The following is a 27,779-nucleotide window of genomic DNA, read 5'->3' on the forward strand; positions in this document are numbered from 1 at the left end:
CTCACAATTCAACCTTATCCTCTACGCTACTGCATGAAAAATGACACGCTCTATAAATCACAATATACAAATGTTATTTTATAAAGTATCTGAGCTATGTTTATATTCTCAGCTGGTGGCAATATAAATGTTCAAAGCGTTTTCCAATAGAGGTCTAATGGATCTTGTTTGTGGTTGTTTGAGTTAAGAACGGACATGCTTCCCTTGTGCCATTTTTAAGTCTGAGGAATTGTATTCAGCAAGTTGCAGATTAGAAAAAGACACACCAGGAGGTTTTGGAAGCTTGTTTTTGCAATCACAGCTGCTCTAGCGGATTCGTTTTTTTTAAGTATTAATAAGTACAGAGTAAAAACACTGCAAAGGCACTGGATTGATGGCTCTTATCACCCTAAGCAGTTTATGTTCATTAGCATCCGAGAGGTTACATAGTGCACATTATGAAGTGCAGTATTCATAAGGTCAGTAGAAGTCTTTGCATAGAACATGCAGCCTTCTCTGGTACATCATTTTTGAGTTTCCACAAATGATCAAGCATTGTTTAAATATATAATAATGCATTTTCTGCTTGGGCTGAAACTGGGCTATGCAATGCCCAGAAAAAGGAAAAGAACAATCATGAGCTGTAGCTGCATCACTCCAAGAGCTCAGTGGGATGCCAGAAAAATGTATTTCCCGTTTTTGAAAAGAAAGTCATCCTTTAAGATTGGATTTTTTTGTTTGGTGTGGTGTTCACTGCAAAGTTAGGGATGTACATCTCTTTCTTAGCTGAATTCTCTCTCTGGTACTGACTCTGTAGACCTCGTTATATGACAGACAGACTGAAGCTTTGATAAAAACACAACTGGTTCTTTACCTTTTAATTCTCTCAGGGCACAGCAGCCAAAACACAGGAACCAATAACTGCTGCAGAACGGCAGCCTTTGAAGTAGCAGTTGATGGGCGATGCAGTGAGTGAGAAAAGACACAAAAAGAGACAGAGGAAGGGAAGAGAGACGTTGGCCTCAAGGTCAAGGGAGTGAGGTTGCAAAATGAAGGTCACCGGCTTAAACCTCCCACTGGGTATATAATGATGTGGAAAATAAATAAATTGTGGTTTTCCCTCCTTCACTTGCTGCCGTTGATGTGCCATTAAACAAGGTGCTTAACCCCCTACTGCTCTAATTGAACTGCTCAGTGGCCAAAAGTACAAGAGTGTGTCCGTTTTCTGCATCTCCCAGGTGTGAGCGTGAGTGTGTGAAGCGCATAACTAAGCAGACCCCCGCAACTCCTTCCTGCAGGCCTGTCCTGTAAATAAAAACTCTCCCTGCCCGGTTATAATAAGGGCAAAAGCAGCCCACTGGAAGGCAAGTATGGAGGCTCAGTGAGTCAGAAAATCATTGAGAATGCATTGTTTCTTTCTCAATTTATGATGTGTGAGTGGTCAGAGGGACATAGTTCAAATATGTGGAGAAAAGTGTGAGAGGATATTGATGATTTTCCTCCCCTGAATTCCCTGGGTCCATTTTAAATGATTTCATTGTGTATTGTTGTAGCTCCTGCAAGGGTTGTTTTCATGACCTATTGATTCTTTTTTAAATAATCCTTTATTTTGTACGCCTTTGAAATACTGCACAATGGTGAAAACTGCTAATATGTGAATCAATAGCAGGAAACACATTCCCTTTTGTCAAACATACTGAACAGGCTGCAGTATACACCTTTATTGAGAGGCAAGGAGTACTTAACCTCTCCTCACTCTAATACATGTACAGTAATAAAGACATTAGTATGGATACACACAAATTCCCACATCCAGAAGTGACATCTTTAAAAAGCTTTGATTGTTTGACCAACAGTACCAAACCCAAATATATTACATTTATAACGATATAAACCAGATGAAATGAGCAAATTGTCACGTCTGGCGTTTTTTTCTTGATAAATTACTAAATTATTGATTGATTCTCAAAATAAACGCAATTATTTGTCTGTTGATCGTCTAATTGATCGATCAACGACTTGTTTCGTCACCAGTCATGTTGCTGTGTTGCAGCATGTTGCCTTTTCGCCTGGGGTGCAGAGCCAAACTAGACCATTATGGAGGTGATGAGGACTCTGTGAGGCTGACACATGTGCTCAACACTCACACTGTGGGGGTGATCTCATCCCAATGACCATGCTTTACCACTGCTCTGAACTTAAGCAGCTCATTCATTTCCAAATAAGACACACATTTAAAAGAAAATGGTGTGAATAGTTGGAATAAAGAAACCCCAACGAACACATTTGACCTTCAAAGCAATACCAGACTTAATGTAATACTTCTTGGACTGCTGCTTTTATACCTGCTGTCAGTGGAGGGGTGATTATCTGGAGGATCGAAAGAAATCCCAGTGGGCCGGTAACAATTCAGCCTGATTACTGCGGTCTAACAAACAATATTGTGCTTCCTGCAGTCTGAGCAAGCAGAGCCTCGCGTCTCTGTCTACACACACACACACACACACACACACACATACACACACACACACACATACACACACACACACACACACACACACACACACACACACACACACACACACACACACACACACACACACACACACACACACACACACACACACACACACACACACACACACACACACACACACACACACACACACACACACACACACACACACACACACACACACACACACACACACACACACATGTTAATGTTAAAATCAATCTACAGTATAGCTATGCCTTGGTTATCCTGGCTCAGTGGTAATCTGCAACTAATGTTTTAAATGGAAAGCGAAACAACTGAAAGAAGGAGATAGTGCCAAGAAAATACAGAAAAAGCTCTTCGGCAGGCAAGTGCTCTAAAATATTGGAAATACAGTACGTGGAGGTGGGCAGTGCAGCGTGTGAAATTCTTGGTGTTAAAGCGACTTTAAGTTGCCAAGAAGCAAACTTAACTGTCATGATTATGTCACATTTCATGTAAGGGCTTTCTGTGCTTGTCATTTTTATCAGCAGTTGGCTGCAGAGTCATCATCACAGGTATTGCAGGTGTCCCTGAAAACTGTGATTTGTACGAGATTCTAGAGACATCCTGCAGAAACTCCTCAGGTTTAAAATTATTCCTCAATATTTCCTCAAGTCTTCACAGTATGAATTTTAAGCTCAGTTCTAATCAGTTTTTTCTTGACACTAGAATATTTTTAACCACTTTTCATTTGAGTATAAATATGTTGATATTCAATGTTGTGTGAGGTTTATCACGACAGGACCATGTGCTGTCAAGATTTTGCTTTAATCTTTTTCCACCTTATTGACTGGTGGTCTCGTAACGTTGCAAGAAAATGTGTAACATCTCTAAATAATTATAATTAATATACGCTGTATAAGAAGAAGCTTCAGACCTCAAGAAACTGAGGCAATTCTTCCCGACTACAAACCCTGGCTATCACCAGATGTGATGTGTCCACACCATCATTCATCTCCCACTCATCTGATGCCTGTATCCTGCAAATAGACCCCAATACATGAAGCAGAATGGGAAAAATCTTCCTTCGCGCTCTTAGAATGTAATTCTATTTAATTGTTTGTGATTTCTTTATTGACTATTTATTGATTTTTTAAGAAGAATGCACCTGAAAATAAATAGATAAAGAAAACATCTGTTATTACAATAAAAGGCTTAACAAACAACATAAAAGAAAAAGATGAAATATTGATCTACAAGACAGGAGTGAACCTCTCTGACACTAATAATACTTTTTCATTCAAGCGTCTGCTTTTGCCTACTCTGTACTCCTCCTTGTATCTCTGCCAGAATTGGAAATGTCCACAATAAATGTCATCCGAATTGGACCGGCTCTAACAAATCAAAGAATCATTCATTTGTGTTATGCCAAACCAATCTTTTTTATCCTGGATGAAACAAAAGGATCGATGTCACAACAGGTCCAGCCCCCCCCCCCCCCCCCCCCCCCCCCCTCTTTCAATCTTCCCCATCCCCCTCGTCATCACTTATAATGCATGTGTGGAGCAGTGAGGCATAATGTATTGGAAGTTGGATGGTGTGCTGTGAGAAGGGAGTCACGTTCAGGGAGCACAGCGCTGACGTGAAGAGGGCATGTCGAAAGCCCAGGAGAGGAACCGGATTAGTTAGGAATGTTGTACTTCCATTACTGCAGGACCGCTTTGGGAAATAAGAGATGTTGTTGGATTTACCCCCCCCCCCCCCCCCCCCCCCCTCCCCCCTCCCCCCCCCCTTTAACTTATTCAACCTTGTTCATCTCATCTTTTGACTTCACTTCCTACTTCTCGCTGTGCGGGGCATAGAGCGCGGGTGGGGGTTGGGGGTCACAGTGCGTAGCGTAGGAACACGAACATGCTGAAATGGAGGGTTGTGAATTAAACATGCGTGTTCTTTCTGCTTTGCTCTGGGATGCTGCCCTTGGTGTCTGTGTACTTTAATATGTGTGTGTGTGTAGGTGTGTGTGTGTGTGCAGCCTGGGATGTCCCATATCAGTAGGGGCCATTTGCCCAGGTTCTCTGCTGAGTCGCTTTAATATTTAAGACCTACTTCCCTCACCTGCTGTCACTTGCAGACGATGCAGTACTCTGCTGTGTCAATCACTCACTAAGCTCTTTCCAACTCTCACTTTAATTTAGTTTTTTCTTGCTCTCAAGCTTTTACTTTCCTCGTGTCCTCCTCCTCCGGTCCTGTTTCCATCTTTCTCTCTTCCTTCCTGTCTCTTCTTCTTGTCTCTCCATCTTGTCGTGTCTTCTCCCGCTCCTCCATCCTCGGCTGTTATTCTCTGGTGGCTCGACTGTGTGAGAGGAGCAGCCAGCTATGTAAGAAGGCTTTTTGGGAAACCTTGCTAGCCTTGAACCCTCTGTGATGCAAGATTAGATGATGGGTTTGTGTGTGAGAGAAAGAAAGAAAGAAAGAAAGAGAGGGGGAAAGGGAAGCCAAAGTTGCTGGGTTAATATGGTTACTATGGCGACTAAACCAGACTACAGCGTTTGGTTTTGTTCCGCCTGCTGCTGAGGTTTCTGGCGTCGCTCAAACCACACGTTTTCATGCCCAGTTCCTTCAGGCTTAGCTAGGCACCACATTTAACACAACTGGCTGTTGGTGAGATGGCCAGAGAGAAATCATAACAACCCCAGCTACCTCCGCTTCAAGATGGGTCATTTTAAGATGTTTTTTATGTGTGACGGTGTTTGTTTTGTAATAGTGTGTCAAATATCCTTGTTACTTTGATGAATATTAAACCAACATCATTCTTGTCAAGTTTTTGTTAATTCAAAGTCTTGGCATATTTGTCTTATCTTTGAAATAATAAAACTGTAACTATTTTATTGTAGTCAATGAAAACTATGGACATTACATTAAATATAACAGTCAATCTAGTCTATGAAAAATATAGCTTTGCTTCTTTTTCTCAAGCTCTGTTCTTGTCATTGTTAACTTTAACTTACTGTAAAGGCGTGTGGCGCAGTGGATAGAGCCTTGGTATGGGGATCAGAAGGTCACAGGTTCTAACCCTATTGCAGTCAGCATGTCCCTGGGCAAGACACTTCACCCCAAATTGCTCCTGTGGGGATTGCCCACAGTATTGAGTATGTAAGTCGCTTTGGATAAAAGCGTCTAACAAGTGACATGTAATGTTAAGAGGCACTGGTATAGTTTTTGGAGCTTTCCCTTTCCTTTAGTGTAAGTAAGTTACTCCGAGAACTTCTGACTTTTCTCGTTATGCGCTATGGCTGAACAGACGTTCTTATAGGTGTACGCAGTCGAGAAAACAGAACTACACTTGAAAAAATTCTATGCTATTTTCTCTCCTTATTTGCGGACTCAAACAAAGAGAGAGTTCGGTCAGGATTCATTGTGTTTAACTACATATGTCTCCTCTTTTGCTTCAACACTAATGCATGTTGATATATTCACGGTTGGTGATTAATGACATCTGTGCCATCTCATCTTAGTCATCAAAAAATATTGTTTATGTTCACATTTAGTCATAGTGTTTTTTTAAGAAACTAACTATGATGTGTGAAAATATCCACACTAGTATTTTCTGGTTGATTTGGAAAAGTCCCTTGACCACACAAACACATGTCTTCTTCTTTGACTTATTTCAGTCAACAAACAAGAAAAACTATGTGACATTCACAGACCATTTCTGGTAAACAGTGGGATGTACGCAGCCTGGTTTCTCTGTTGAATCGCAGCTGCAACAAACTCTGAACACGCAGAAAATTGTATTTCAATCACAGGTCAGAAAGACCAACACCAATGATTCACTGAAATGTGAACCAAAGCAAATTCAGATATCATATCATTAGAAATCCTTTTAAGATTTTGGATTCATCTCAAACATCATAAATATAGTTTGAAGGAATAGTTTTTAAAAAATCAAAAGCTTACTTGCTTTCTGCTGGATGAATTAGAAGAGATTATCCATACCTCTCTCATATTTGTCCGTAAAAATATTCAGCTTAATTTAGAATATATCAAAAAAATATATATATTTGTTCGAAACTGAAATGTTAAAATGACAAAATTCGTATTTTACTGTGGTTTGTGTCCTGGACTTTTTCTTGCCTTGGCACAGTGACTTTCCAGAGTCTTCTTGTCAATGTGATTGGCAACCAGCAGATGCTAATTCTTACGTTTTTTTTTGTGAAGAAAGTGCAGATAGAGGACAGAAATTCTCAAGTGGCAAGTACTCTCCTGCTGGTTGGTTAGAGCACCTCTGTTGAGGTGGTTAAGATATGCATAAAGGAAAAAGGCACGCATATTGTGGGTCATATGGTGGTTATGTTGAAACAGCCTGCATTATACTGTGTACAGAAATATCACATAGACTTGATGAACAGACATTGACTTAACCTAAATACACAATGAAATCTCCATCTGCAGTGGAGGCAAACATCTGCCAAATTAGCTCTCAGCTAACTGGTACAGTACATCAAAGAGCATAATTTATGTAATATTATACATCGTCCCATACAAACCTTAGAAAAACTCGAATAAAAAAGATAAATAGATATGTTGTGAAGCGTTATATAGCATTTTTAAACAACCCCTTTATTTAATAAATGGCTTGAAGTTTACTTTCGGATGGATTATTTGCCATCTGTGGTTTTATCAGAAGTTTCATAAATGTAACTGGAATACCAATGCATTAAATTAAGTTGCATAAGTTGCATCAGTACATTCTAATGTAGTTTAACAATGAGCAAAAAGGAATCTTGAGATATCACTTCATGTGATTTTTAACCCATCTTGTGCAATCTGTGCCGCACGTGAACGACAAAATCATAAAGCTGCGTAAATAAATCGTTCATAACTCGAAAAGAAACTCTAAAAAAACACAGACGGGTTTTAATTCGTTTTTTCCAACTAAATGTTTTATTGAAGAACAACTTAAAACAAGTAAATAACTAATTAAACCATAAACCAATCTACGGCTGGTTTTTGTTTGAATATTTGTTAATTTGGTTAGAAAACTATGATTATGTCCATTCAGGAGGACAACAGATCTGCAACACAGTGTCTTGTGTTTGAGTTGTTTTGGTCTTTGGAGGTCCATTGAAATACCCACTGTAATTTGGCTCTGAAACAGTCACTCCTCATCATTCCTTTGTGACTTTGAGGGCTTTTCATCTTTGGACGCTGATGTTTACTTTACATTTGGATTGAAAACAGTCCCTTTTCTTTACAGCAGACTTTCCTTTTTTCTATTTTTGACAAGTTTTTGTTGATGAAGTTTTCTGCTAGTTGTCTTCTAGTGTTTCTCATCATCCATGTTCACGTACACTGATCATTGTAACCTACACAGCTTTTTAATATATACATTCATTACCTTTCTGATGCTGGATTATATCTGTATTCCCGATTGAAGGAAATATTTAGCTTGCCAAGGTAAAGCACATTCTTAGGCTGCTATATATTTATAATATAAGCACTTAACCGACTTAAGGGTTATTGACCTCCCAGATTTATTCAATTATATCATGAAAATGTTGACTTTTAAAATGATTAAAATCATCAAAGTAAAAACAAAATGTTTATATCTCTCATTTAACAATATCAATCTTCTCAAAAGATACACAAATTAAAGTAAGCAATTGGCTGATTTTATTTCACTGGACTGGACCTGCTGTACGCAACTAAATGCCAAGAAAAATTCTAATTCAAACAGAAGGCAACTAAAGAACAGCATTAGGATAAGAAAATCAGCAGAAAAATAATACTTTAATTGCATTTCTGGCCTCCATGTTGGCTTTGTGGTTTCATGGCTCTGAATGCAGAGCACTTAACTCATATCTTTTAATTTGCTTCCATCATCTTTGCTGCTATCTCTGAAGAGCTTTTCATTGTAATAGTACAACAGTTATTACCAAAACGTGGATGATAACAAAGGAAACAATCTTGAAAAAGGAAGAAGAGACGTGTCTGCCATGCTCGGGCCGACAGTGGGAGATCCAGTTTTTCATTTCTAAATCGTAATTGTAGAAGGACTGAAAAAAAGAAGGTTTGCATTATATTTGAGTGCTGCTGAATGGATCACTGTCTTGGGGGATGAGGGAGAAGCAATGCTTCCACTTAATAAAAAAAAATCTCCAGGCAAAATCACATCACTCTGCTCCCACTCTGCACATACCCCGCAGCACATTATAGCTGAAAGCGAAAAATAATTTGCATTTAATAATGTAGACATCCAGTCTGAAGGGTCAACATAATCCATTAAAGTTACCGCTGTGGTTCCTTTTATAAGACCAGAAATCACAGATTATCTTCACAAAACGCCTGTCCCTCAGTGCCTATCTGACATTATGTTATACTGTAAAATGATCAAAACAGGCAAGGATGAATGTATTTACATGGCTGTCAGTGTGAGCTGGTAATCATGTCCACCTATAAAAAAGCATGCATTTCTGTTTGCCTGGCGAATATGCAAACACAATTTGTAATGCATGCTTTGCAACGATATGCAACAACCAAACAATGGCCACTTTCTGCACGGTGGCGAAGGATCAGTTGACACAAATAGAATCTGCGTTGAGGAGAGAGCGGTGCCGCTTGAGCGCTGTGCTCAAAGTTCAAATGATTTCAACTTTGACCTCCATGATAACTGCTGTATGTAATAGAGGCAAGCAGGGGATGTTAAAATAGAAACAAAACTAACTAGCTGTTTTTCCAATAGACTCTGAACCCAACCTTGTGTTAGCAAAGAGCAAATTGTGTATCATGTGAAAGCAACTTTATTCTACATAAACATGCACTAACATTATAGTTGTGAACTCACCACCATCACATGTTCGATGTACGAAGAGAACTGATCTCAGTGTCTGCGGAGGAGCCATCATGCCTACCAGTGTTGCTTAGTGGTGCATGAAGCCAACATTGCTTGACTGCTGAATATAAAATAGTCTGGGTTTAACCTTTAACCCCGCCTCCAAGCCCCTTTGTCTTGGTTTGCTCACATGAAGATCAGTTCATTATGCCTTAGAAAACAAGTCACTGAATTCTGCAGTGCATTAAACAACCTTCAGGACCTCATGATTTATGAAGTGCATCACCAATTTCTAAAACCACAATTACGATTAACCACGATTAATGTTGTGGTACCAGGTTGTTCTCGTATTTACAAAAAGAAAACGTTTCAGCCATACATAATACACTCTCTCTTTCCACTGGTGTTAGGTTCACATTCCAAAAACAGCCTATGGTGAAACTCTCTTAGTGAGTGTGTTTCTGTTGACATTGGCCAGGCAACTGGAGCAACAAACACTGTCAGTCACAGCTGATATCCGGCAGCTCAGTCTTCGTGGTCCCAATCACGACAGCCTGCGCCTCTGCTTTACTCCTTCAGTGGTGATGCTGGCTCACGCTAGTCAGATTTGACACTGACGACCAGTGGCGTTCATAGGGGCAGGAATGGGTTGCCCTTTTTCCTCTTGGGTGCAAATTGCCCTTTTCAACTGGCAATCCAAACTTTTCAGGCCCTGCCCTGGCCCTTTCTTTTAAGCATGACCTTTTCTGGCTCAGCTGAGTTAGAGTTGGGACTTTTATTTATTTTGAGCTCATTCCCCAGAAAACTGCCTGTGCAAAGCCCTGCTGACAACACGTTATCAAATGTGAAATAATTCACATCATCTGGGTGCCTATACTCAGAAGCCCTTTTGGCTGTCCGAAATGCTGATGTCAACACAGTGCCCTTAGTTCATCAGAGTTTGAGGGAGTGAAGCGAATGTTATCTTAAAAAAAAACTTGGATTTGAACCACCCTGCTGCAGCTGGGCACTGCGATAACAGGCAGAGAGTGTAACCTCTTTACCTTAAATATAGTGCCGCTGAAAATCAGAAAACTTTTAGACTTTCTGCTTACTCTCACAAGTCGACACAAATTCATTCAAGGTATGCTTAGTGACTTTTCTCTTTTATTTGGACCTGAGTTCTGTTAAATTATTCTGGTGTTAACCTGAATCACAGACAGACCAAAGTCAAAAAACAAAGAAAGGTTAAAACTGAATACTGCTTTTGGAATATCATTGCAATGACATTTATGGGAGGAACCCGAGGATTATTGATGTGTTGATATATATTCACCCTGAAGCCTTGACTGGAAAAGCAAATAGATGTCCAGATTCAGAATGAGATAGAGGACATACTCAGATTCATGAACTGACGCCCTGATTAGTTTGCAGATTGATCTGAGGAGCCTTGATCTTCCAAAAGTCTAATTAAATAATACATCACAGAAACTAAATTCAGTTCATGCATCAAGTGGGTTGTTATCACTTGAAGCCATGTCTTACTTTAGCTCAGAACTTAGTATTTTCAAATCCATACAATTCACTGCACTTTTTATACACAAAAGGTCACAAAAACAATACAAAAAAACAAACAATACTAAGGCCTCCTCTCTGACTCATAAGAGAAACTCCCTCTGGAGGAAACTTGGGGATTTTAGCCTTTGCAGACCACAGAAAAAGGAAACCCTCACAAAGCATGAAAGGCCCTTTTTAAAAGCATATCTGCCGCCTCAAGTCTTCTAGTAGGCTATTCCACCATTAAAGGCTGTTATAACCTCAGGTATGATTAACAGGCCATCACCAGAAGAGGGTTGTAGAGAGCTCATACGATAAAAACAAATCTAATCAATACCAAGACCATTAAGAGCTTATAAAACAATACAAGTATTTCAAAATCAATACTGTTAAAAATGTTATCTATACTTGTTGATTGTAAGGTACAGCAACACATTTCTGTCTAGATTTTCTCTGGAAAACATTTTTGACAGTCCTTATGCAACTTATGCAGCGTTGTGTTCATCTGTCTGTGTTGGCGATGTCAGTCTATCCTCAGCGGCTGCAGCTGTTTAGCTCACATTACGGTTAGTGTTGGTGTTGGTGTGTTGTTTTGTCTGTGACAGAGCATCAGCATGTCGCTGTCTGCCAACAGGTCCCTCTGTCTCACACACAATGAGAAAATTAACTTAGCTGGACCTGGTGTGTGTGTGTGTGTGTGTGTGTGTGTGTGTGTGTGTGTGTGTGTGTGTGTGTGTGTGTGTGTGTGTGTGTGTGTGTGTGTGTGTGTGTGTGTGTGTGTGTGTGTGTGTGTGTGTGTGTGTGTGTGGTGTGTGTGTGTGTGTGTGTGTGTGTGTGTGTGTGTGTGTGTGTGTGTGTGTGTGTGTGTGTGTGTGTGTGTGTGTGTGTGTGTGTGTGTGTGTGTGTGTGTGTGTGTGTGTGTGTGTGTGTGTGTGTGTGTGTGTGTGTGTGTGTGTGTGTGTGTGTGTGTGTGGACAGTGAGTGTTGTCAGCAGTCATCTTCACTCAACCTCAAAGACATCGCACTTCAGCAGTTGTCGCACACAACCAGCCTTCTATATTATTATAACTTCATTTTTCTATCCCCCCCACTGTCATCTGTCACACATTCTCCTTCACACACACACACACACACACACACACACACACACACACACACACACACACACACACACACACACACACACACACACACACACACACACACACTCACTTACACTTGACTTTCCAGCTTTTCCCCCTGCATCACGCTCTTATATCCTTTTATTTTCTTCCGTCATCCCCCATGCCTTTTACTTTCTCCCTTTCTTCTCCTCACCTCTTGCCAACCCATCCCCTCTCCTTTTCTCTTGTCATCCCCCCTGCTCTCCTCCTTCTCTCACGCCCCAGTTGGGGAGCACAATGAGATGGCAATGGCAGGCCCTGTAGTGTGTGTGTGTGTGTGTGTTTTGTCTGTATGATGTCACACTACAGCAGCTCTATAGTAGCTCTCTCTTTTTTAATCCCTGTGCTCACAGACCGCTCTGCTATTTTAAGATTCTATAAACCTTTTCAAAGAAGCTTCAAGGGGAAAGCTTCACCATGTACGGTGTACTGTGTGTATTGTGTGTGAACTGTGTGTGTGTCTGCATGGATGTGGTGCAGGAATGTTTGCGAGTGTGTTTGTCAGACCAGCTGATAACAAAACTCTTAGCAGTTATATGGTTCATGTTAGAATTATTCTTAGTCACAAAGACATGAATTTAAAGCCTGTTTTGATACAGAAGATTTGTTTAGCTGGTAAACAAAAGTCCCCTCTGACTTCACTGGTTTGAATTTACATCTATTTGGGGATTTGTTCTGCTTAATATTTTCTTCCATATACTATTCCCAGCTCTCACCTGCATATTTGCCCTTCTGCCGGGTTACATACATATTTCAATCTCAGGGAAAAGCCAGGTTGAATATTTAGAAGCAAAGCTGATGTCATGTTAATAAAACAGGCAGGATCTCAAGACAATAAACAGACAATAAACCTTGCAGTAAAGCTGACTCAAAGTATATTGCATGCCGATTATTGCCACTGCAATGTAATATCTCCAGTCTGGAAGTGTCTGTTATCTCGTCTTTCATCATATGTAAATCTGATTCTGTCACAGAGGAGCTGTTGCGTCTCTCCTGTAGCGCTTCGTCTTCCATTTTCAAGTCGAATGCCCCTTTTAAACTATTAACACATGAACAGAGCATTACCTGCACCTGGACTCCGAGGAGGGAAAGGTGTGAAAAGGAAAAATGTTCACGTATTTAATGGGCTGCTGAAAAAGCTCAAGAGATGGTCAAGGTCGTGACAGAAAATACTTTTCTGACCTCACTTCCAAGTCAAAACCCCAGGGCTTGAAAACATCTTTAGACCGCAAAGAACTGTACAGCGTTAGATAATCTGCTGCCTTTCTGTTAACTACTCATTAAAGGTTAGGGATAATGGCAAATTAATTATTTTCGAGGCAGCATTAATGGAGTCCTCTTGTGAGCAGCGAAGCAAAATGTAAACACATGTTATCATAGGAAATGTGTTAGCAAACATTTGCCTGTTTAACCCAGCATGCAGAGAACTACATCTGCAGGAAATTGGACTTAAGTTTTTGGCAACCTTACAAATATATGTTTAATATTTACTTTGCTTTTATCCATGTTTTGATCTCCCCTACCAACTCTTGAGGTAAACATCTGGCTATTTAACTTGCAATATCTGCTATATGCTCAGGACCTATAGGTGCTTTATCTCTCAGTGGGATGTTTTGATTGTTTGGCTAACAAACAAATACCAAAACAATAAGCTTAAAGAAGCCATAAAACAATTCACTGGAGCTGAGGGAAAGTGCAAAATCAACATTAGTTTTTTGTTGATGCAGAATTATACTGCTGTAGTGTTGGTTACACACACTGCTTTTTTTATTCCTAAAATATTGCTATAGTTCAAGATATTTGGTAAAACTATAAACCGTATGTTTTTGTGTGTTAAATTATTAAATGACCAGCATCCGAAACACAAATGGGGAGCACTTTGTGCTTCAGTGTCCTCCTCAAAAACCCTACCCTACTAGCTAAATAACTTGTAACTCCAGGAATCCGGCATGTGTAAAAAGATGATATTTGACTCTGAAGTGTGAAATTACGTTATAATGTAGCAGAAAACAGATCAAACTTTGGTTAAGTAGAAGTACCTGCATGAAAATGTACTTTCATTCCACCAATGCTACTTTACAACTGGACAGAAACACAGGCTGTTTTTAAGCTGTTAAAAGTGCAGTTTTTTCCTCACTGGATGCTCCCGTGGCTCCTGCTCCACACTGATAAACGTTTCCTGCCTCTTTGCTCACACCAGTGTGTGCCCTACAAATGTCCCCTACACTTTAACTTCACTGCGAGGTTCTGCTGAGTGCCGGGTTGCACTAAGCTCCATCTTTCTTAAAAGAGACCCTCTCCTACATCAAATCTACAACCTGCCTCTTGACATTATCCCCACAAGCCTCCTTAAGGGGATTCTTGATATTGTCTGCCTGAGTGTCATCTCCGCTGTAAATAGCTCTGCTGCCATCGGGGCTGTTTCACCCTCATGCATGCAATGGGCTGCCTCTGGGAAAAATTACACAATGACCAACCATTTCAGACCCATTTCCATTTGTTTTTGGTCTCAACTGCTCTGTGTGAAAGCTAACAACATAACATGGAAATCAGTCTGCTTTTCAGAGGTTGGCACATTATAGACAACATTTTCCCGACTTTCGGTTTTGACCGGGCGGTTCTTTCCCTCATAGAAGTGAATGATGTGTCCTCATTCAAGGCTGCCTTTGGTATGGTAAATATGCCATTATAATTGACTGTTTTGAGCACAGGGCCGGTGTAAACAGAACTGTCCTGGCTTAGCTTATGTCACAACAAATAATTTAGACTATTTTTCATCTGCCTTGTCTACTAACTCTCATGGGGTCCCTCAGGGTTCAATTTCAAATGAATCTCTCCTCTGCATTAGTTTGCTGCACCACTGAGTCATTGATACTGTATGTAGACAACACCCAGCAGTATGTCTTACTTAAGTCCACTGATCTGTACAATTAAAGAATACTTTCTTTATGACAATATGTAAATGTTAACTGAGCCAGAAAGTGTTTTCCAGGAGATTAAGAGTGAACAGCAAGGCTTTTGAATCCCCTACAGTATGTCTACCTTAGTTCTTCATCTTAAAATAACTTTGACCATGGCCAGTTACTTAAGAATATGAATATTTCCACATGTTGTTGCTGTCGAGAGGGAATTTAAATGATGTTTGAACTACAACAAAGACGGTCGAATTGTTATGGATGATTCTGTGGAAGGCTTCTATTTAATCATCCATTGTAAAACCTGGAAAATACACCAGCTCTGCATACTCAATTTAACAGCAGAGTGGAGAGATATTGTCCGACTAAGTTAATTAAAGTCAAACTTTAGTAATCCCAGTGGGAAGATTTGTCCTCTGCATTTGACCTGACTTTATTCAGAAGGAGTGTGCAGCCACTGCAGCGCCAGACCAAAAGACTTCTGTTAACTGATCCGCTGTTCTGCTATCTATGGAAACACACAGATTACATGCAATAACGCTATCATATTTACAAACTTTAAGGATGATATTTTATATAACGAATAACGTGGATTGAGTTATGGAAGCTGTAAAAGCACATTGATATCTTTAAAGATCCCCTACAGGCATGTTTTCTGATTTACATATACACACTCGATTGGAATAATAATTTGATTTTGATATGGGTTTACCACAAACAGCTTAAAAAATGTTTAGTAGATATCTACACCTTCTCACTCATGAGAAACCCATGAATATGCTAATATTGTAAATCCATCATTCAACTTGTATGTGCACAGCTGGCTTCACGTTTCTTCATCACACGTGCACATGTTGGACCACGATTGGCTTCCAAAGGAATGATGTCACAAACCCCGCTCTACAAACACGTCTTAAACACATTGTTCAAGGTTAGACACAGAGACACTTTCCCCTTTGAAAACAGCCTTCAAGTATTAAACTCTGAACATACATCACTCCGCACAGTGAAGGTCAAACATCCATGTGAGGTAATTATAAGCAAAACACGTTTTTGAGCAGAGGGGGACTTTGATTTACACTTCATCGATCCTCTTGAGGAGATGCGTCATCTGTAAACCTTTTTTAAGGAGTGGTGGGTTTCTTTAGCAGCCGGTCTGCATGTCTGGCCTCTGCATTTTAAATTCCCACCAGATTACTGTAACTCCTTGACCATATAGATCGGTCTGTCCTCAACGTCCTCCATGTCTCCTAGAAAAAGGACATTCCTATACGACTAAACTGCATTTCCAACTATTTGAGGAAAACACATTTTGTCCTGACTCGCGGTCGCACAAAACAGAAACGGCATAAAAAAAACATCATGCTTCAAATAAGTATGTTTTTGTTATGTTGTATATTTTATGGATGTAAATCAAAATCAGTCAACATTTGACTTTTGGTTTCACATGGGACACGGACACTGGCGTACTGGGAACAAATCCAGTGTTTGTTTACCCTACTCTGTATGCTTCACCACACACACTACTACTCTCTTTGATTACAAATATGTCAAAAACAAACCAATTCCCGGAGAAAATAAATGTTCCTCGAAACATAAAGCACATACAAAGCTTTTTTGTTGTATAAGAACATCATTTTTTGGAGACCAGGCTGCCATGCTGCTCGAATAGTACATTGACGCCAGGTTTTAACAAATGTATCCATAAGGGTCGGCCACATTTTCATTTTGTCTGGTCTTCATCCTTCTCCTTCATTGCCATAGCGCACATGTGGTGTGTAAGGTCTGCCATGTCAATTGAGTTTCTGAATGGGTTTTACCTCCTCTTGTAGAGTTGTTTCTGAAGAGCCCCTAATTAATGACACATGGAGCTATTTGATTTTCCAAACTCAAAGAAGAAGCATCTCATTTGTAGCTCTGTTTAGGCTGCAGATGTGAATTATGCGTGCTTGTCTTTTTTGGATATAGTGATTAATTCTTCTCAGCACCAGTAGAAAAAGCTTTTTTTCTGATTTTATACCACTGACACATCAGAACAAAGAACCTCATAGCCTTTCATGTCACAGTAGACTCACTCTTCGAAATATGGATTATATCTTATTTCTAATTGATTATGAAGATGATGATAGTGATGTTAAAGTCGATGAGAGGGATGATAATAAGGTTGATAATGATGATGATGATGAGTAGTGGAGTCCCTGTGAAGACTAAAGAGCCCTTTATCTCTGATGTGATGTGATGTGATGTATTCAGCAGCATGGAGGTAGTTTTCTGTAATTCGTTTTTTTATTAAATAAGATTTGAGATGTCTCTCTGCAATATTCATATTTTAGGGAAACATACTAATGAACAGTAAAATAGCATCTGCATTAATAATGTAAGCATCTGCTGTATAATTAAAGTGTGTCTCCCGTGAAAAACAAGGCTGTGCACTGCAGTGTTTATCGGCATTGTCTGATTTACATCCAAAATGTAACTAATAATGTAGAATTTCATTAAGTTTCAGCGTTATTGTTTGAATATATTCTCTGTGATTTGGTAATAAACATTTGTTTTTGTGTCAACATGTGCTCAGCATCGCAGATGAAAAACAGTGTTCCCCAAAGCATCAGCGCTGGGTAATGCTGTTCACACCAAGTACATTGTTAGACAGTGATGTTGATTTTAATGGAAGACAACACATTACAGTACAACCCAATATATAAAAAAACAATAGTATGAATACCAAACTCTTTATACCGTTTCCATTCATTCATTTATTCTAACAGCTTAATTATAAAGTCAACAGAGACACTAACAGACATACAGACCCTCAACCATGCAGGAGGCAATTATTCTGTTGCAGACTGATGCACAAGTAATTTGGTTTTGATTAATTTATTTAAAAAATGCTTGCGAGTGTCAATATGAAGGTTTATAGGGTGTATTATCGTTGTGGAGATTTAAAGATTGTATCTGTGTGGGTGAGATGGTTGGCTTGCTTACTCGGTGAGAAGCACATTAAGCTTAACAGTATTTGTCTAATCTGATATGCACAGTCAGATCACTGCTTAATCAATGCCTAATGGTGGGAAGGCTAATAACCTAAAGCTACCCTATGGATTTTTGAATGACTTGTCACGGCGGCTGACACCTTCTGATCGATTTTTCGATTGGTTAGTCGAATCTGGACAGACAATTTGGTGTCACTTTCAGAAGGAGGGAGAGAGAGAATCAATGTCTATGATGAAGGGTTGCTTGTTTTTCTGATATTCAATAATAAAGAACACCATTAAGAAACAGTTTGGTTTAATTGTCCTAGATCTTCCTACGACTGTGGGCGGGGAGAAAGAGAGCAGCTTTAGTGGCTCCCTCTCCTTTAGAGACCGCCAAATGTGAATTGACAATGGTGCTACTATGATCAATAATCTTTTGGTTTGCGCCTGGTCTGTGTGATTGATAAACATATCTTTTAGCGGGTTATGCATTATGGATTGGCTCTCATAAGAGGTCATGGTGTTAAAAATCCCTGACATGCATCACTTGATGGGCTTTTAGTGTGAACATATCATAATTGGCATATTTGATTTATGTTTCGACTAATAAATAGCATCATTGTTTAGTATGAAATGTAATTCCTGTTCAATAGCTCAGGCGACTATAGTTATATTTTCATAAATTATAAGAAAAGGTTCATGCTTCTCATATTTCAGTTGGTGGTTATAACATTGTTATCAAAATATATATTTATTTAATATAGTTTAATTAACATTAGGTAAAGGGCATGGTGGCCAATCTAGCTGATGTAGATCTATTGCGCATATTAGTTCTCCATCAACCAATGGAGTCAGTTTACACAAGTATTATTCGGTTGGGTCCTTGTTTTGTTCATATCATGAAAGCACACATACAAACACGCAGCGGTGTGACACACATTCATGCCCTTGGTTTTTTGTGGGAAAAAACAGCAAAGCGCCAGCAAAGGCAATGAAAAAGAAGATAACAAAACATGAATACAAACATTGACTTAAACTCTTGCTTTGTGAATGTTTTATAAGGGAAATAAATACACTCAACATGTTTGTTAGACCCCAAGGATAGATACATTGTTTGATAAGGAAAACTAAATAAAAATAACTTTTGTAGGACCCTTTTGAAGCAGCAAGCCTGTAAATGGCCTATCACTGTAAGTGGTGGCTTTATGGTGTGTGAAGAGTCGGAACTGAAACATGTTGTCTGCTGTCAGGTCTGGCCTGAACTCAGACTTTGAATATCACAAACCTTGCAGTACTTTTACCTCAATAAAAATAAATTATTTTGCAGACGGGCAACTCAATTGTACTTCTCTAAGGTAGCGTGACGGGCGGCCAATCAGGTGTGAGTATTTTCTTTATGGAGTGAAACCCACAAGAAGTAATAAACCTGTGCTTTTAACAGCAGACACCGCCTGCAGGGAGATCTGAGTATTGACAACCTGACGACCGTGTAACTACCTGAAGCCCTGGCTAAAAGTTGAATTATGCAGATACTTCTTCAGGGCTACTACTAATACCTTAACTCTCTGTAATTGGTTCTTGAACAAAGGAATGCATTCTCCAGAGCACATTGTCCCTATAGGTACACTACTTCCTCCTAACTATTAAATTGTTACTTACTGGCAACATGCATGCAACCCAATCAATCATAGTTAGGGATGTGTTTGACAAAGTTGCAGGACTTCAGGGACCAAAAGCTATCAGCGCTTTACTGTCTCACATCAATCATCTCTCAAGTGCAAAATGCTGAGGGAATTTTTAGATGCCTTTCTGTTAACAGTATTTGCGGATGAAATATTAGATTTCATACATTTTCTTGGCAGTTCTCAATAATCAATCTTTTGTGCCCTTTTCTGAATTTATTGACAGCCTTTCCACCTTTCCTTCTTATTGGTTTATTTCTTACTGGGAATGTTAACTGTAGGCTCAGCTAATCTATCCAATATATAAAAAAACAAAAACCCTTCACTTGATCAACATTAAGATGTTAAAACCTAGAAAGTTGTTGTAATTTTAGATTGGAATCAGTTCACTGTTAAATCAGCTGGAGGATGCGGGTAGTTACACAAGCATACATAATATTGACATAAGTAGTTGCACAGATAAGCTGTTATTCTACTTTACATAATAGACAGATACAATAAGTCATTACACTTGCATGTATGCATAGCAGCGTTTCCCACCTCCATCTACATTACAGACAGGCAACCATATGTTCTCTGAGCAAAGGCACATGCCTCGAGGCATCCACTATCCATGTGCTTCACGTGGGAGAGGGAAATAGACAAAGAGAAGAAGCCTTGAGTGAAGCTTGTGTCAGAGCTACCATGTTGGTGTCAGTTCCACTCCTCTTCCTCCATGTTAAGAAGTTTCTCTCGCCCTCGGAGGGACCAGGTGGTCCTGGGAGAGGAAGGAAGAGATAAGAGTAATAGAAATAATAGAGAAGCAAGTGCAGCTATAAGATGAGAGTGAAAGGAAGCAGAGTGATTTGTTAACATTGCATTTCATGCAGCAGTGATGTCCAATTACATGCCATGGAGAGCTGGGTTCTGTGTGTTCAGCACTTCCATTGAACCAAACAAAAGCTTGTTCACAATATTTGTTCTTGTGTCCCCTCTGACATTTTATTTAGTTCGCGCAGAGAGAGTTGAAATGGCAAGTCATTGATCATGCACAATATCAAGCTTCGGAGAGCCTATCGCAGAATGCAGAGTAGAAAAGCAAGCATCACCGTCCTCATTCAGGAGAAGATAGTATTTATATGAAACAACACAACTCTGTTGTCAGCTTACACTGAAATTCATTTTTCAGGCAGTTTCTTTGGCAGGTCAATTATATATTAATTTTGTAAAGAAGTTTCTTCCCCACAAAGTCAGTAGTATGGCTTTCTTGGATGTAATAGTCATCTCACAGCATATCACTACCCTCAAGCTGAGCATGTGCAGTTAATTAGCGAAATCACCTGATGTGTTCATTAGTCCTCCATCCGCTTTCCATAGCAATAAGCACATCTTCTTTTCATGCAAATAATTGTAAACTAATAATAACATGACACACGCTGAAGTGGGGCTCAAGTTAAGATATTGCCTCTTCAGTTTTATATATTAAATTAGTCCTTTCTCGTTTTGTGTTGGTGGTATTTCACATTCAGTAATTGTAACAGTTAGTGCATATTAATGGTGAGCCTGCCGCCAACTCTTGGAGCCAGGATGGGGAGTGAAGCTTGCAGCCAAGCTGTACTCCTGGCTCCTGTTGTACGAATAACCTCCATAGCCTGTCTGAGCACAGCCTGAAGAGGCAACAGGAAGCCACTGTCTTCTGGCCTCACCACCTGGGATATTGGACAGAGTTCCAATGGGCAACAACGGATATTGTCAGGGTGGTGATAGAGGAGGGACCCATAGCCTGTAATCAAAGTCTTTTGGTCCTTTTATACAATGACATTTATGTTTTCTTACCTGGAGTTTAACCTGTTCCAAGACAGATCAAAGATTGGATTTGTTGTCTTTGTCCTCTTGACTTTTATGGGATGGGGAGTGAAATAAAGCTAGGATGTGAAAAAACTCCAGCTCAGGGACATTATCGTGTCTTTGCTACAAATCCCAGATGGTGCTGTCCCTCTGGCTTCATCAGCCTGTGACCTCTAATGTTGAGCTTTGTACTGCTGAGTGAGTGCGAAGCGGCTGAGAAACAGGGTTAGCACCTTCAAATTTGAGGTTGTGTTCTGCTGGGTTGAGATGAAAGGGGAGCAGCTGGATCAGGTGGAGAATCATATTCATGTATGAGTGTAAGAGAGGTTCGTGATTGACAGGTTCTGTTAGCTGCAGTAACAGATACAGCTTCACCAGAGTGTGGAGGTGGAGAAGGAGGTAAGGTAAGGGTACAGATTACTTCCTCCGTCTTCATTGGTATTTATGAGTTGGAGGTTGTGTCCAAATGAATGAAATTGTGGATAATGTGCTTTAGAAATGTGGTTTCTATGGAGGTTGTAGGCCGTGTTCTTTGCAAGATAAGCCAACATGGTTAATGTGTCCCGTCAGGATTCGTCCTTGGTGCCTCCCATTGTCGATGTCTCCTTGGAAGAGACTGTGAAGGACAGACAAATATAGGTGATTTTGTTCTTCCAACATGCCTGATAAACCCACAAGATCCCTGGCAAGAAATGGAAGAAAGTTACCTGGGAAAAGTCTCTCTGGTCCGTCAAATTGGCTCAAATTTAACCACCGCCCTGAAGAGAAGCAGCAGCTATATAAAATGGGAAGAATTGGTTTTATCAGGGCAGGTCTGGTAGCTCACCCGGTAGAGCGTGCACCAAGTAACAAGGCGAGTCTGAATCCAACCCGCGGCCCTCTGTTGAATGTCGTCCCCTCTCTCTCTCCCTCGTGTTTTCTGTCTATCTCCAAGCTTTCAGGATCTAATAAAGCAGAAACACCCACAAATATCTTTAGAAATGAAAATAAAAAATGTATGTTATCAGATTGTGCAAAGGGATCAGCTTTAATACATGGGAACAATATAAGAAATTGAACTTCCCAATCTAGAGTTAAGACAATTGATAAAAAATGTAATTAGTTGCAATTATAATAATGGTTGACTAGCAATCAAACATTGTTTCCACCTGTCAAATGTGACGATATGCTGCTTTTGTCTTTGTCATTTTATTGCAAATGTAATATCTCCTGATCTTAGACATGCGAAGAAAATAAATGTTGATGTATTAATCGATATGGAAACATATGGGTTAGTTAACACAAGATGAACGATGTCTGCTTCCAATGCTATTCATTAAAGTGTATTTAAATTAATCATTATACTACTAAGAAGCTTTTCAGTATGTATGCTAATATTACATTTAGCACCTACTGGATTTGGCAACTAGATATGACATTGTCAAGAAATGAAAGAGAAAGAAAGAGAAAAATATTCTGAGTTCATCTGAATAAGACTACAGATGAGAGGGGGAGAGTGTGGAAGACATGTTATTCAAGGTAGGCAGTGGGATTTATTTTTCTACTTTATCCAGATGAAGTTGAGTGAGTATGCATGTTATTTTCCATGAAATTTTCCCAGCCAGTCAATAATTCACACCAGCAACCTTTGAGTCATAGTCCCACTCCTCTGACCTCCATACAGAGCTCTGACTCACTTTACATAATTCATGTCCAAATCAGGAAATGACAGAAAATGACAAAGCCATTTTTTTTTCCGATAACATGAAAGATGCTTTCAAATACAACCCTTTTAATATTATTTTATGAGTGTTTATTTACATATATATTCACATTAACCCTACACTATTCCATATTGCATCCTTTATTAGTAAGGATGCTTAGCATTCCTTGTTGAATTTAGTATGTTTAATATTTTACTTTTTCATCTCCTCAGTCAGCAGTGGATCTGCAGCTGATGCTCAATCCTCCATTTCAGCTGCTGCCTGCTATTGAACTATTAAATATGTTGTGCGCTGCCTCAATCAATCGTTTATTTGACGAGGGACAGTGCACATTGATGAACATTTAAAACAAATAATGCTTTAAAAACGTAAACATGCCGGATTTTAGCTTTGAGCTAGTTTCCATCCGTAGTCCCAATCAGAAAGTATGAACAGTGAAGTTATGATGAGATAAAGAGACAGAACCGGAGCGGTGTAAGGAAAGATGGAGTAAAGGAGAGAATAGTTTTGTTGTGTTTCTGAGGTGATGCCCACTTTGGTAAGTCAAACTCCCATCCCTGCTCTGCTCTGCTCTGCTCTACTCTGCGTGGGTTGTTGCTGTATAAATAACACTCTCAGAACAGATCAGAGAGGGAGAGGGAAAGAGAAAGGGAGAGGATGAGGGAGGCAATAACAGTAGCAAGAGGAATGATGAGGGAGACAAAGGGGAAGAGAGGGGGACACATGGGGGAAGAGAGAGGGAGAAAGAGAAAGATGGAGAAACCACAGATGATCACAGTGATATTAGATGTTCAAGAGGAAGAGAGAGCAGAGAGAGAGGAAGCGTGGAGAGAAAGAGAGGTGATTGAGAAGGCTTGTAGAATAATTGAACCATATATGGTAACAGTTAAGTACGAGGCGATTTGAGTGGATGAAAGAGAGAAAGAACAAGAGTGAGAGAGAAATGTGTGTGTGTGTGTGTGTGTGTGTGTGTGTGTGTGTGTGTGTGTGTGTGTGTGTGTGTGTGTGTGTGTGTGTGTGTGTGTGTGTGTGTGTGTGTGTGTGTGTGTGGTGTGTGTGTGTGTGTGTGTGTGTGTGTGTGTGTGTGTGTGTGTGTGTGTGTGTGTGTGTGTGTGTGTGTGTGTGTGTGTGTGTGTGTGTGTGTGTGTGTGTGTGTGTGTGTGTGTGTGGTGTGTGTGTGTGTGTGTGTGTGTGTGTGTGTGTGTGTGTGTGTGTGTGTGTGTGTGTGTGTGTGGCCTGTCTTGGGCTGTACTTGCATGACACCATCAGTGTTAGTCATGCAGAAGATGATTAATAGTGTAAAGATACTGCAGCAGCTCATCACTGCCAAACAGCAGATCTCAGATCGGTTGTGCTCACACGCACAACAGCTAATTCTACCAGACGCTTTTTTAATTTGCTTTCAACCTCGACATATTAAACATCAACATCTTAAGTGAGACAGAGACTTCAACCTCACTCTGCCAATCGGTAGTATATAGTTTCATATTTTGGTTTAAATCCTTTTACCTTGTCACCTTCCAAAGATTACTTTATAAGGTGTCTTATGCCACATTTCCACTGCATGATACAACATAACTGCACTTAACTAAATCTCTTCTTTCTTTTTTTTTCCATTTGCAAAATATGTGGGTAGCATGTAGTATGTGGTGCTTCAGCTCAGGTTCCAAGTGAGCTGCTAGTGTGATGAAGATAAAACACTGCAAACTAATAATTGGACACCCTGCACAAACCCACCATGTTGGAAAAGCCAAGTTACTATCAATAGAAAACGCTTTTTGGTTTTAAACACAGCCCACAAAACGATGCCATACACTTCTTACAGTACAAAAAAACCATGACAATAAAGTCAAGGCATATTCAACAAAATGGTTAAACCCAGTAGCGTCGCCTGGCCTGGGATGCCCCGAATGTTTTTTCTGTAGCCCCGGACAATTCTCCCTCAATAATATAACCGTGCTTTACCTGCACCTCATCATGACACTAGAGAGGACGGCAGGATTGTAATTTCCTGTGTTCAGTGAATGCAACAGAGGCAAGACACCAGACCAAACAAAGAGTTGCATGGAAATAAACGTGTGCTTGTGTCATTCAAGCTCGGCTCTGTGTGTGTGTGGTAATAGCACATTTATTGTGATTGAGCGAGTGAGAGAGAGAGAGCGCACCGGTGCCAGCAGGGACCGTGTTGTTAGCATCTGGTTAGCTAGCTAGCTGCACTAACGGACATAAGGAGCTGTTTCCACAACAAGCTGCTAGAGGAGAGTCCTCTCCTGTCAGACTGAGAGACTCAGGTGAGCTAAAGGACTCTCTGAGTGTTTAGATAGTTAACTTTAGTCTAAGCCAGTGCTTCTCAAAGTGTGGTCCGCGGACCACTGGTGGTCCGTGAGTATATTGGTAAAATTTCACATTTGAAATAAATAAATACATTTAAGTTTTCCGCACTCTCACGGAAATATCTCCGCAATGGAGCGAGCTTAAGTTTCACTTTCGATTGCATGATATAGCCCAGCGCAACACCTTCATCACACATGTTGCCACTTGTTTGTACAGTTTTCAGGCGATTTGTAATCTGTTCTAGAAAAACGATGTGATTTTGGATATTTGTGGAGTTAGGTGGTCTGCGAGTGTTTTTTTATTGGTTAAGCGGTCCTTGGTATGAAAAAGTTTGAGAAACACTGGTCTAAGCTATCTCAGTGGGTCTCAAACGGTTTGGTCACGAATTATTCAAAAGATTATTTCCGAGGCACACCTTCATATGATCATTATAGTTATAAAAAAAATAAGAGAATAAATGAAAAACAGTTATGAAATACTATATGACAGTAAAACAAGAATAGAGTTTAAAAGGGGAGTGATTAGTAAAATATCCATAAAGAAAAAGAAAATCTGTTTACAGTTCTGTTTCAAATGGGTGTTGAGAGATGTATCCATAGATCTCTTAATTTTGCTCTCAAAGTGCACCAGATTGATGCTTTTAACTTCAATATTTAAAAAAAAATCTTCCTGGACCCCCCTAGAGGAGGTGACGTCCGCCCGCCACTTATAAAAAATAGCACTTTACCCCTGCTTACACCTATATGCCCTGAGCTGATTATCGAGCTTTCATTGTAAGAGTTGCGGGTATACTGTTCTGTACTGTATGAAAATTCAACTGTAGCGCCCGGTACCTTAATGGGAAACCCTACATGTTTGAGCACCCTCTATGAAACGTGAAGCTACCCCCAAAATAAAATATCTAACGCCGCCACTGTGGGCTAAGCCCCTAATGTTTCCAGGTCCAGGAAACGCCCCTGGTTAAACCTGTTCCTCGCTCCCCAATACTTCTGCTGACCTGCTGACTCAACATCTCCCAATAATGTAATATTAAGTCCACATTGTGACAGTGAGAAAATATTTAAATTGGTCCCACAGCAAAGAGGATAATGTCGGTAATGATCCAGACTTGCAAATAGACTCAAGGCACCAAATACAATTAAATGGCTTATTCTATAGTCGCTAAGCCTAAACTAAAGCTGCATAGACAGAATGGTAATTGCTGTGTCGTGTATAGAATAACACCGCCAACCACGTGAAATATACACAGTGCAAACGTACTTCCTCAGCTTAATGTCCCGTTGCCCAGTATTACTTATTCAGTATTGGACAAAAGAGGTTTAAGTAGTAATTACTTTTGTGTGGGTAATTTAAAACATTTACATTTCAACAGACCTAATAGCTGAGCTGCACTATTGCAATTTTTTTTATATAAATCAGTTCGGAGGAAAGAAATGTATCATAATTACGTGAACATGTGATGTCATAAACATAATTAAACCATTATTAATTGCACCCCAGAAGTGTGTTATTGTGTGTGAGTGTGTGGAGCATATGAGCAATATGGAACAAAATGACCTACCTCGCTGCAGCAGTTTAATGATGGCCAGAGGTGTTGCTGGGCTCGCTGATGGTGATGCATCCCAGAACATTGTTCTCCAGACCAGGACTAATCAGCTGTTATTGGTACGAGGTTAGCTAGCAGAAGATTTGGATTGGACTAATCTGAGGGAGGCCTACACGAGTGCAGCCAATTAATGATGGCCGGCGGTGCTACAAGCCTGACACATCCGAAAAGATTGCATTACAGATCAGCACACTGCAGATGCTGACATCACATGTCCAACTATCTCCTCTCCACGTGTGATTAGTTTCAATGCTCTATTCTGTTATTGGTATTACCAGACTACTATATAGTTTTAATTCTTGACAGTTCATGTGTTCATGTGTCTGTTTTGAAGTTTATTTTTGACCTTTAGGAACAGTGTGTGTAACAAAACAATATAAAAAAGTGTATTAACTCAGCCTTGGTGGAGCGTATATGGAAAATGTAAAAAGAAAAATGATACAGGAACAACACACTCAAATGTCATCTGATAATAGCAATGCAGTTCAAAGTGACACCACCATAATCTGAATAATGGGTTTCCTGTGTGGCAGCCAGCAGATTGTCATTATACATGTACTGGAGGCGGAAAGATGCTTGACCTCAAAGACAAGCATCGCTTCCGTGAGGTGTAACTCTCTCCTCTCCGCAGTGATGAGTTTTCTGAGGTTTTCTTACGTAAAAGTTGTGCAGTTATGACAGACCAGAGAAGATCAGGGAAATTCAAATTGCGGCTATGAGCGGGGATTCTTTATCCTTTAAACGATCC

General features: G+C 39.9%; 1 protein-coding gene across 1 annotated transcript in view; it reads left to right on the forward strand.

Moving 5' to 3' along the window:
- grin2ab (glutamate receptor, ionotropic, N-methyl D-aspartate 2A, b) overlaps positions 1 to 27,779 on the forward strand; it is a 95,195-nt gene that overhangs the window by 22,684 nt on the left and 44,732 nt on the right. The window lies entirely within an intron of this gene.

This window comes from Trematomus bernacchii, unplaced genomic scaffold (genome assembly GCF_902827165.1).
Source record: "Trematomus bernacchii unplaced genomic scaffold, fTreBer1.1, whole genome shotgun sequence".
Lineage (NCBI taxonomy): Eukaryota > Metazoa > Chordata > Actinopteri > Perciformes > Nototheniidae > Trematomus > Trematomus bernacchii.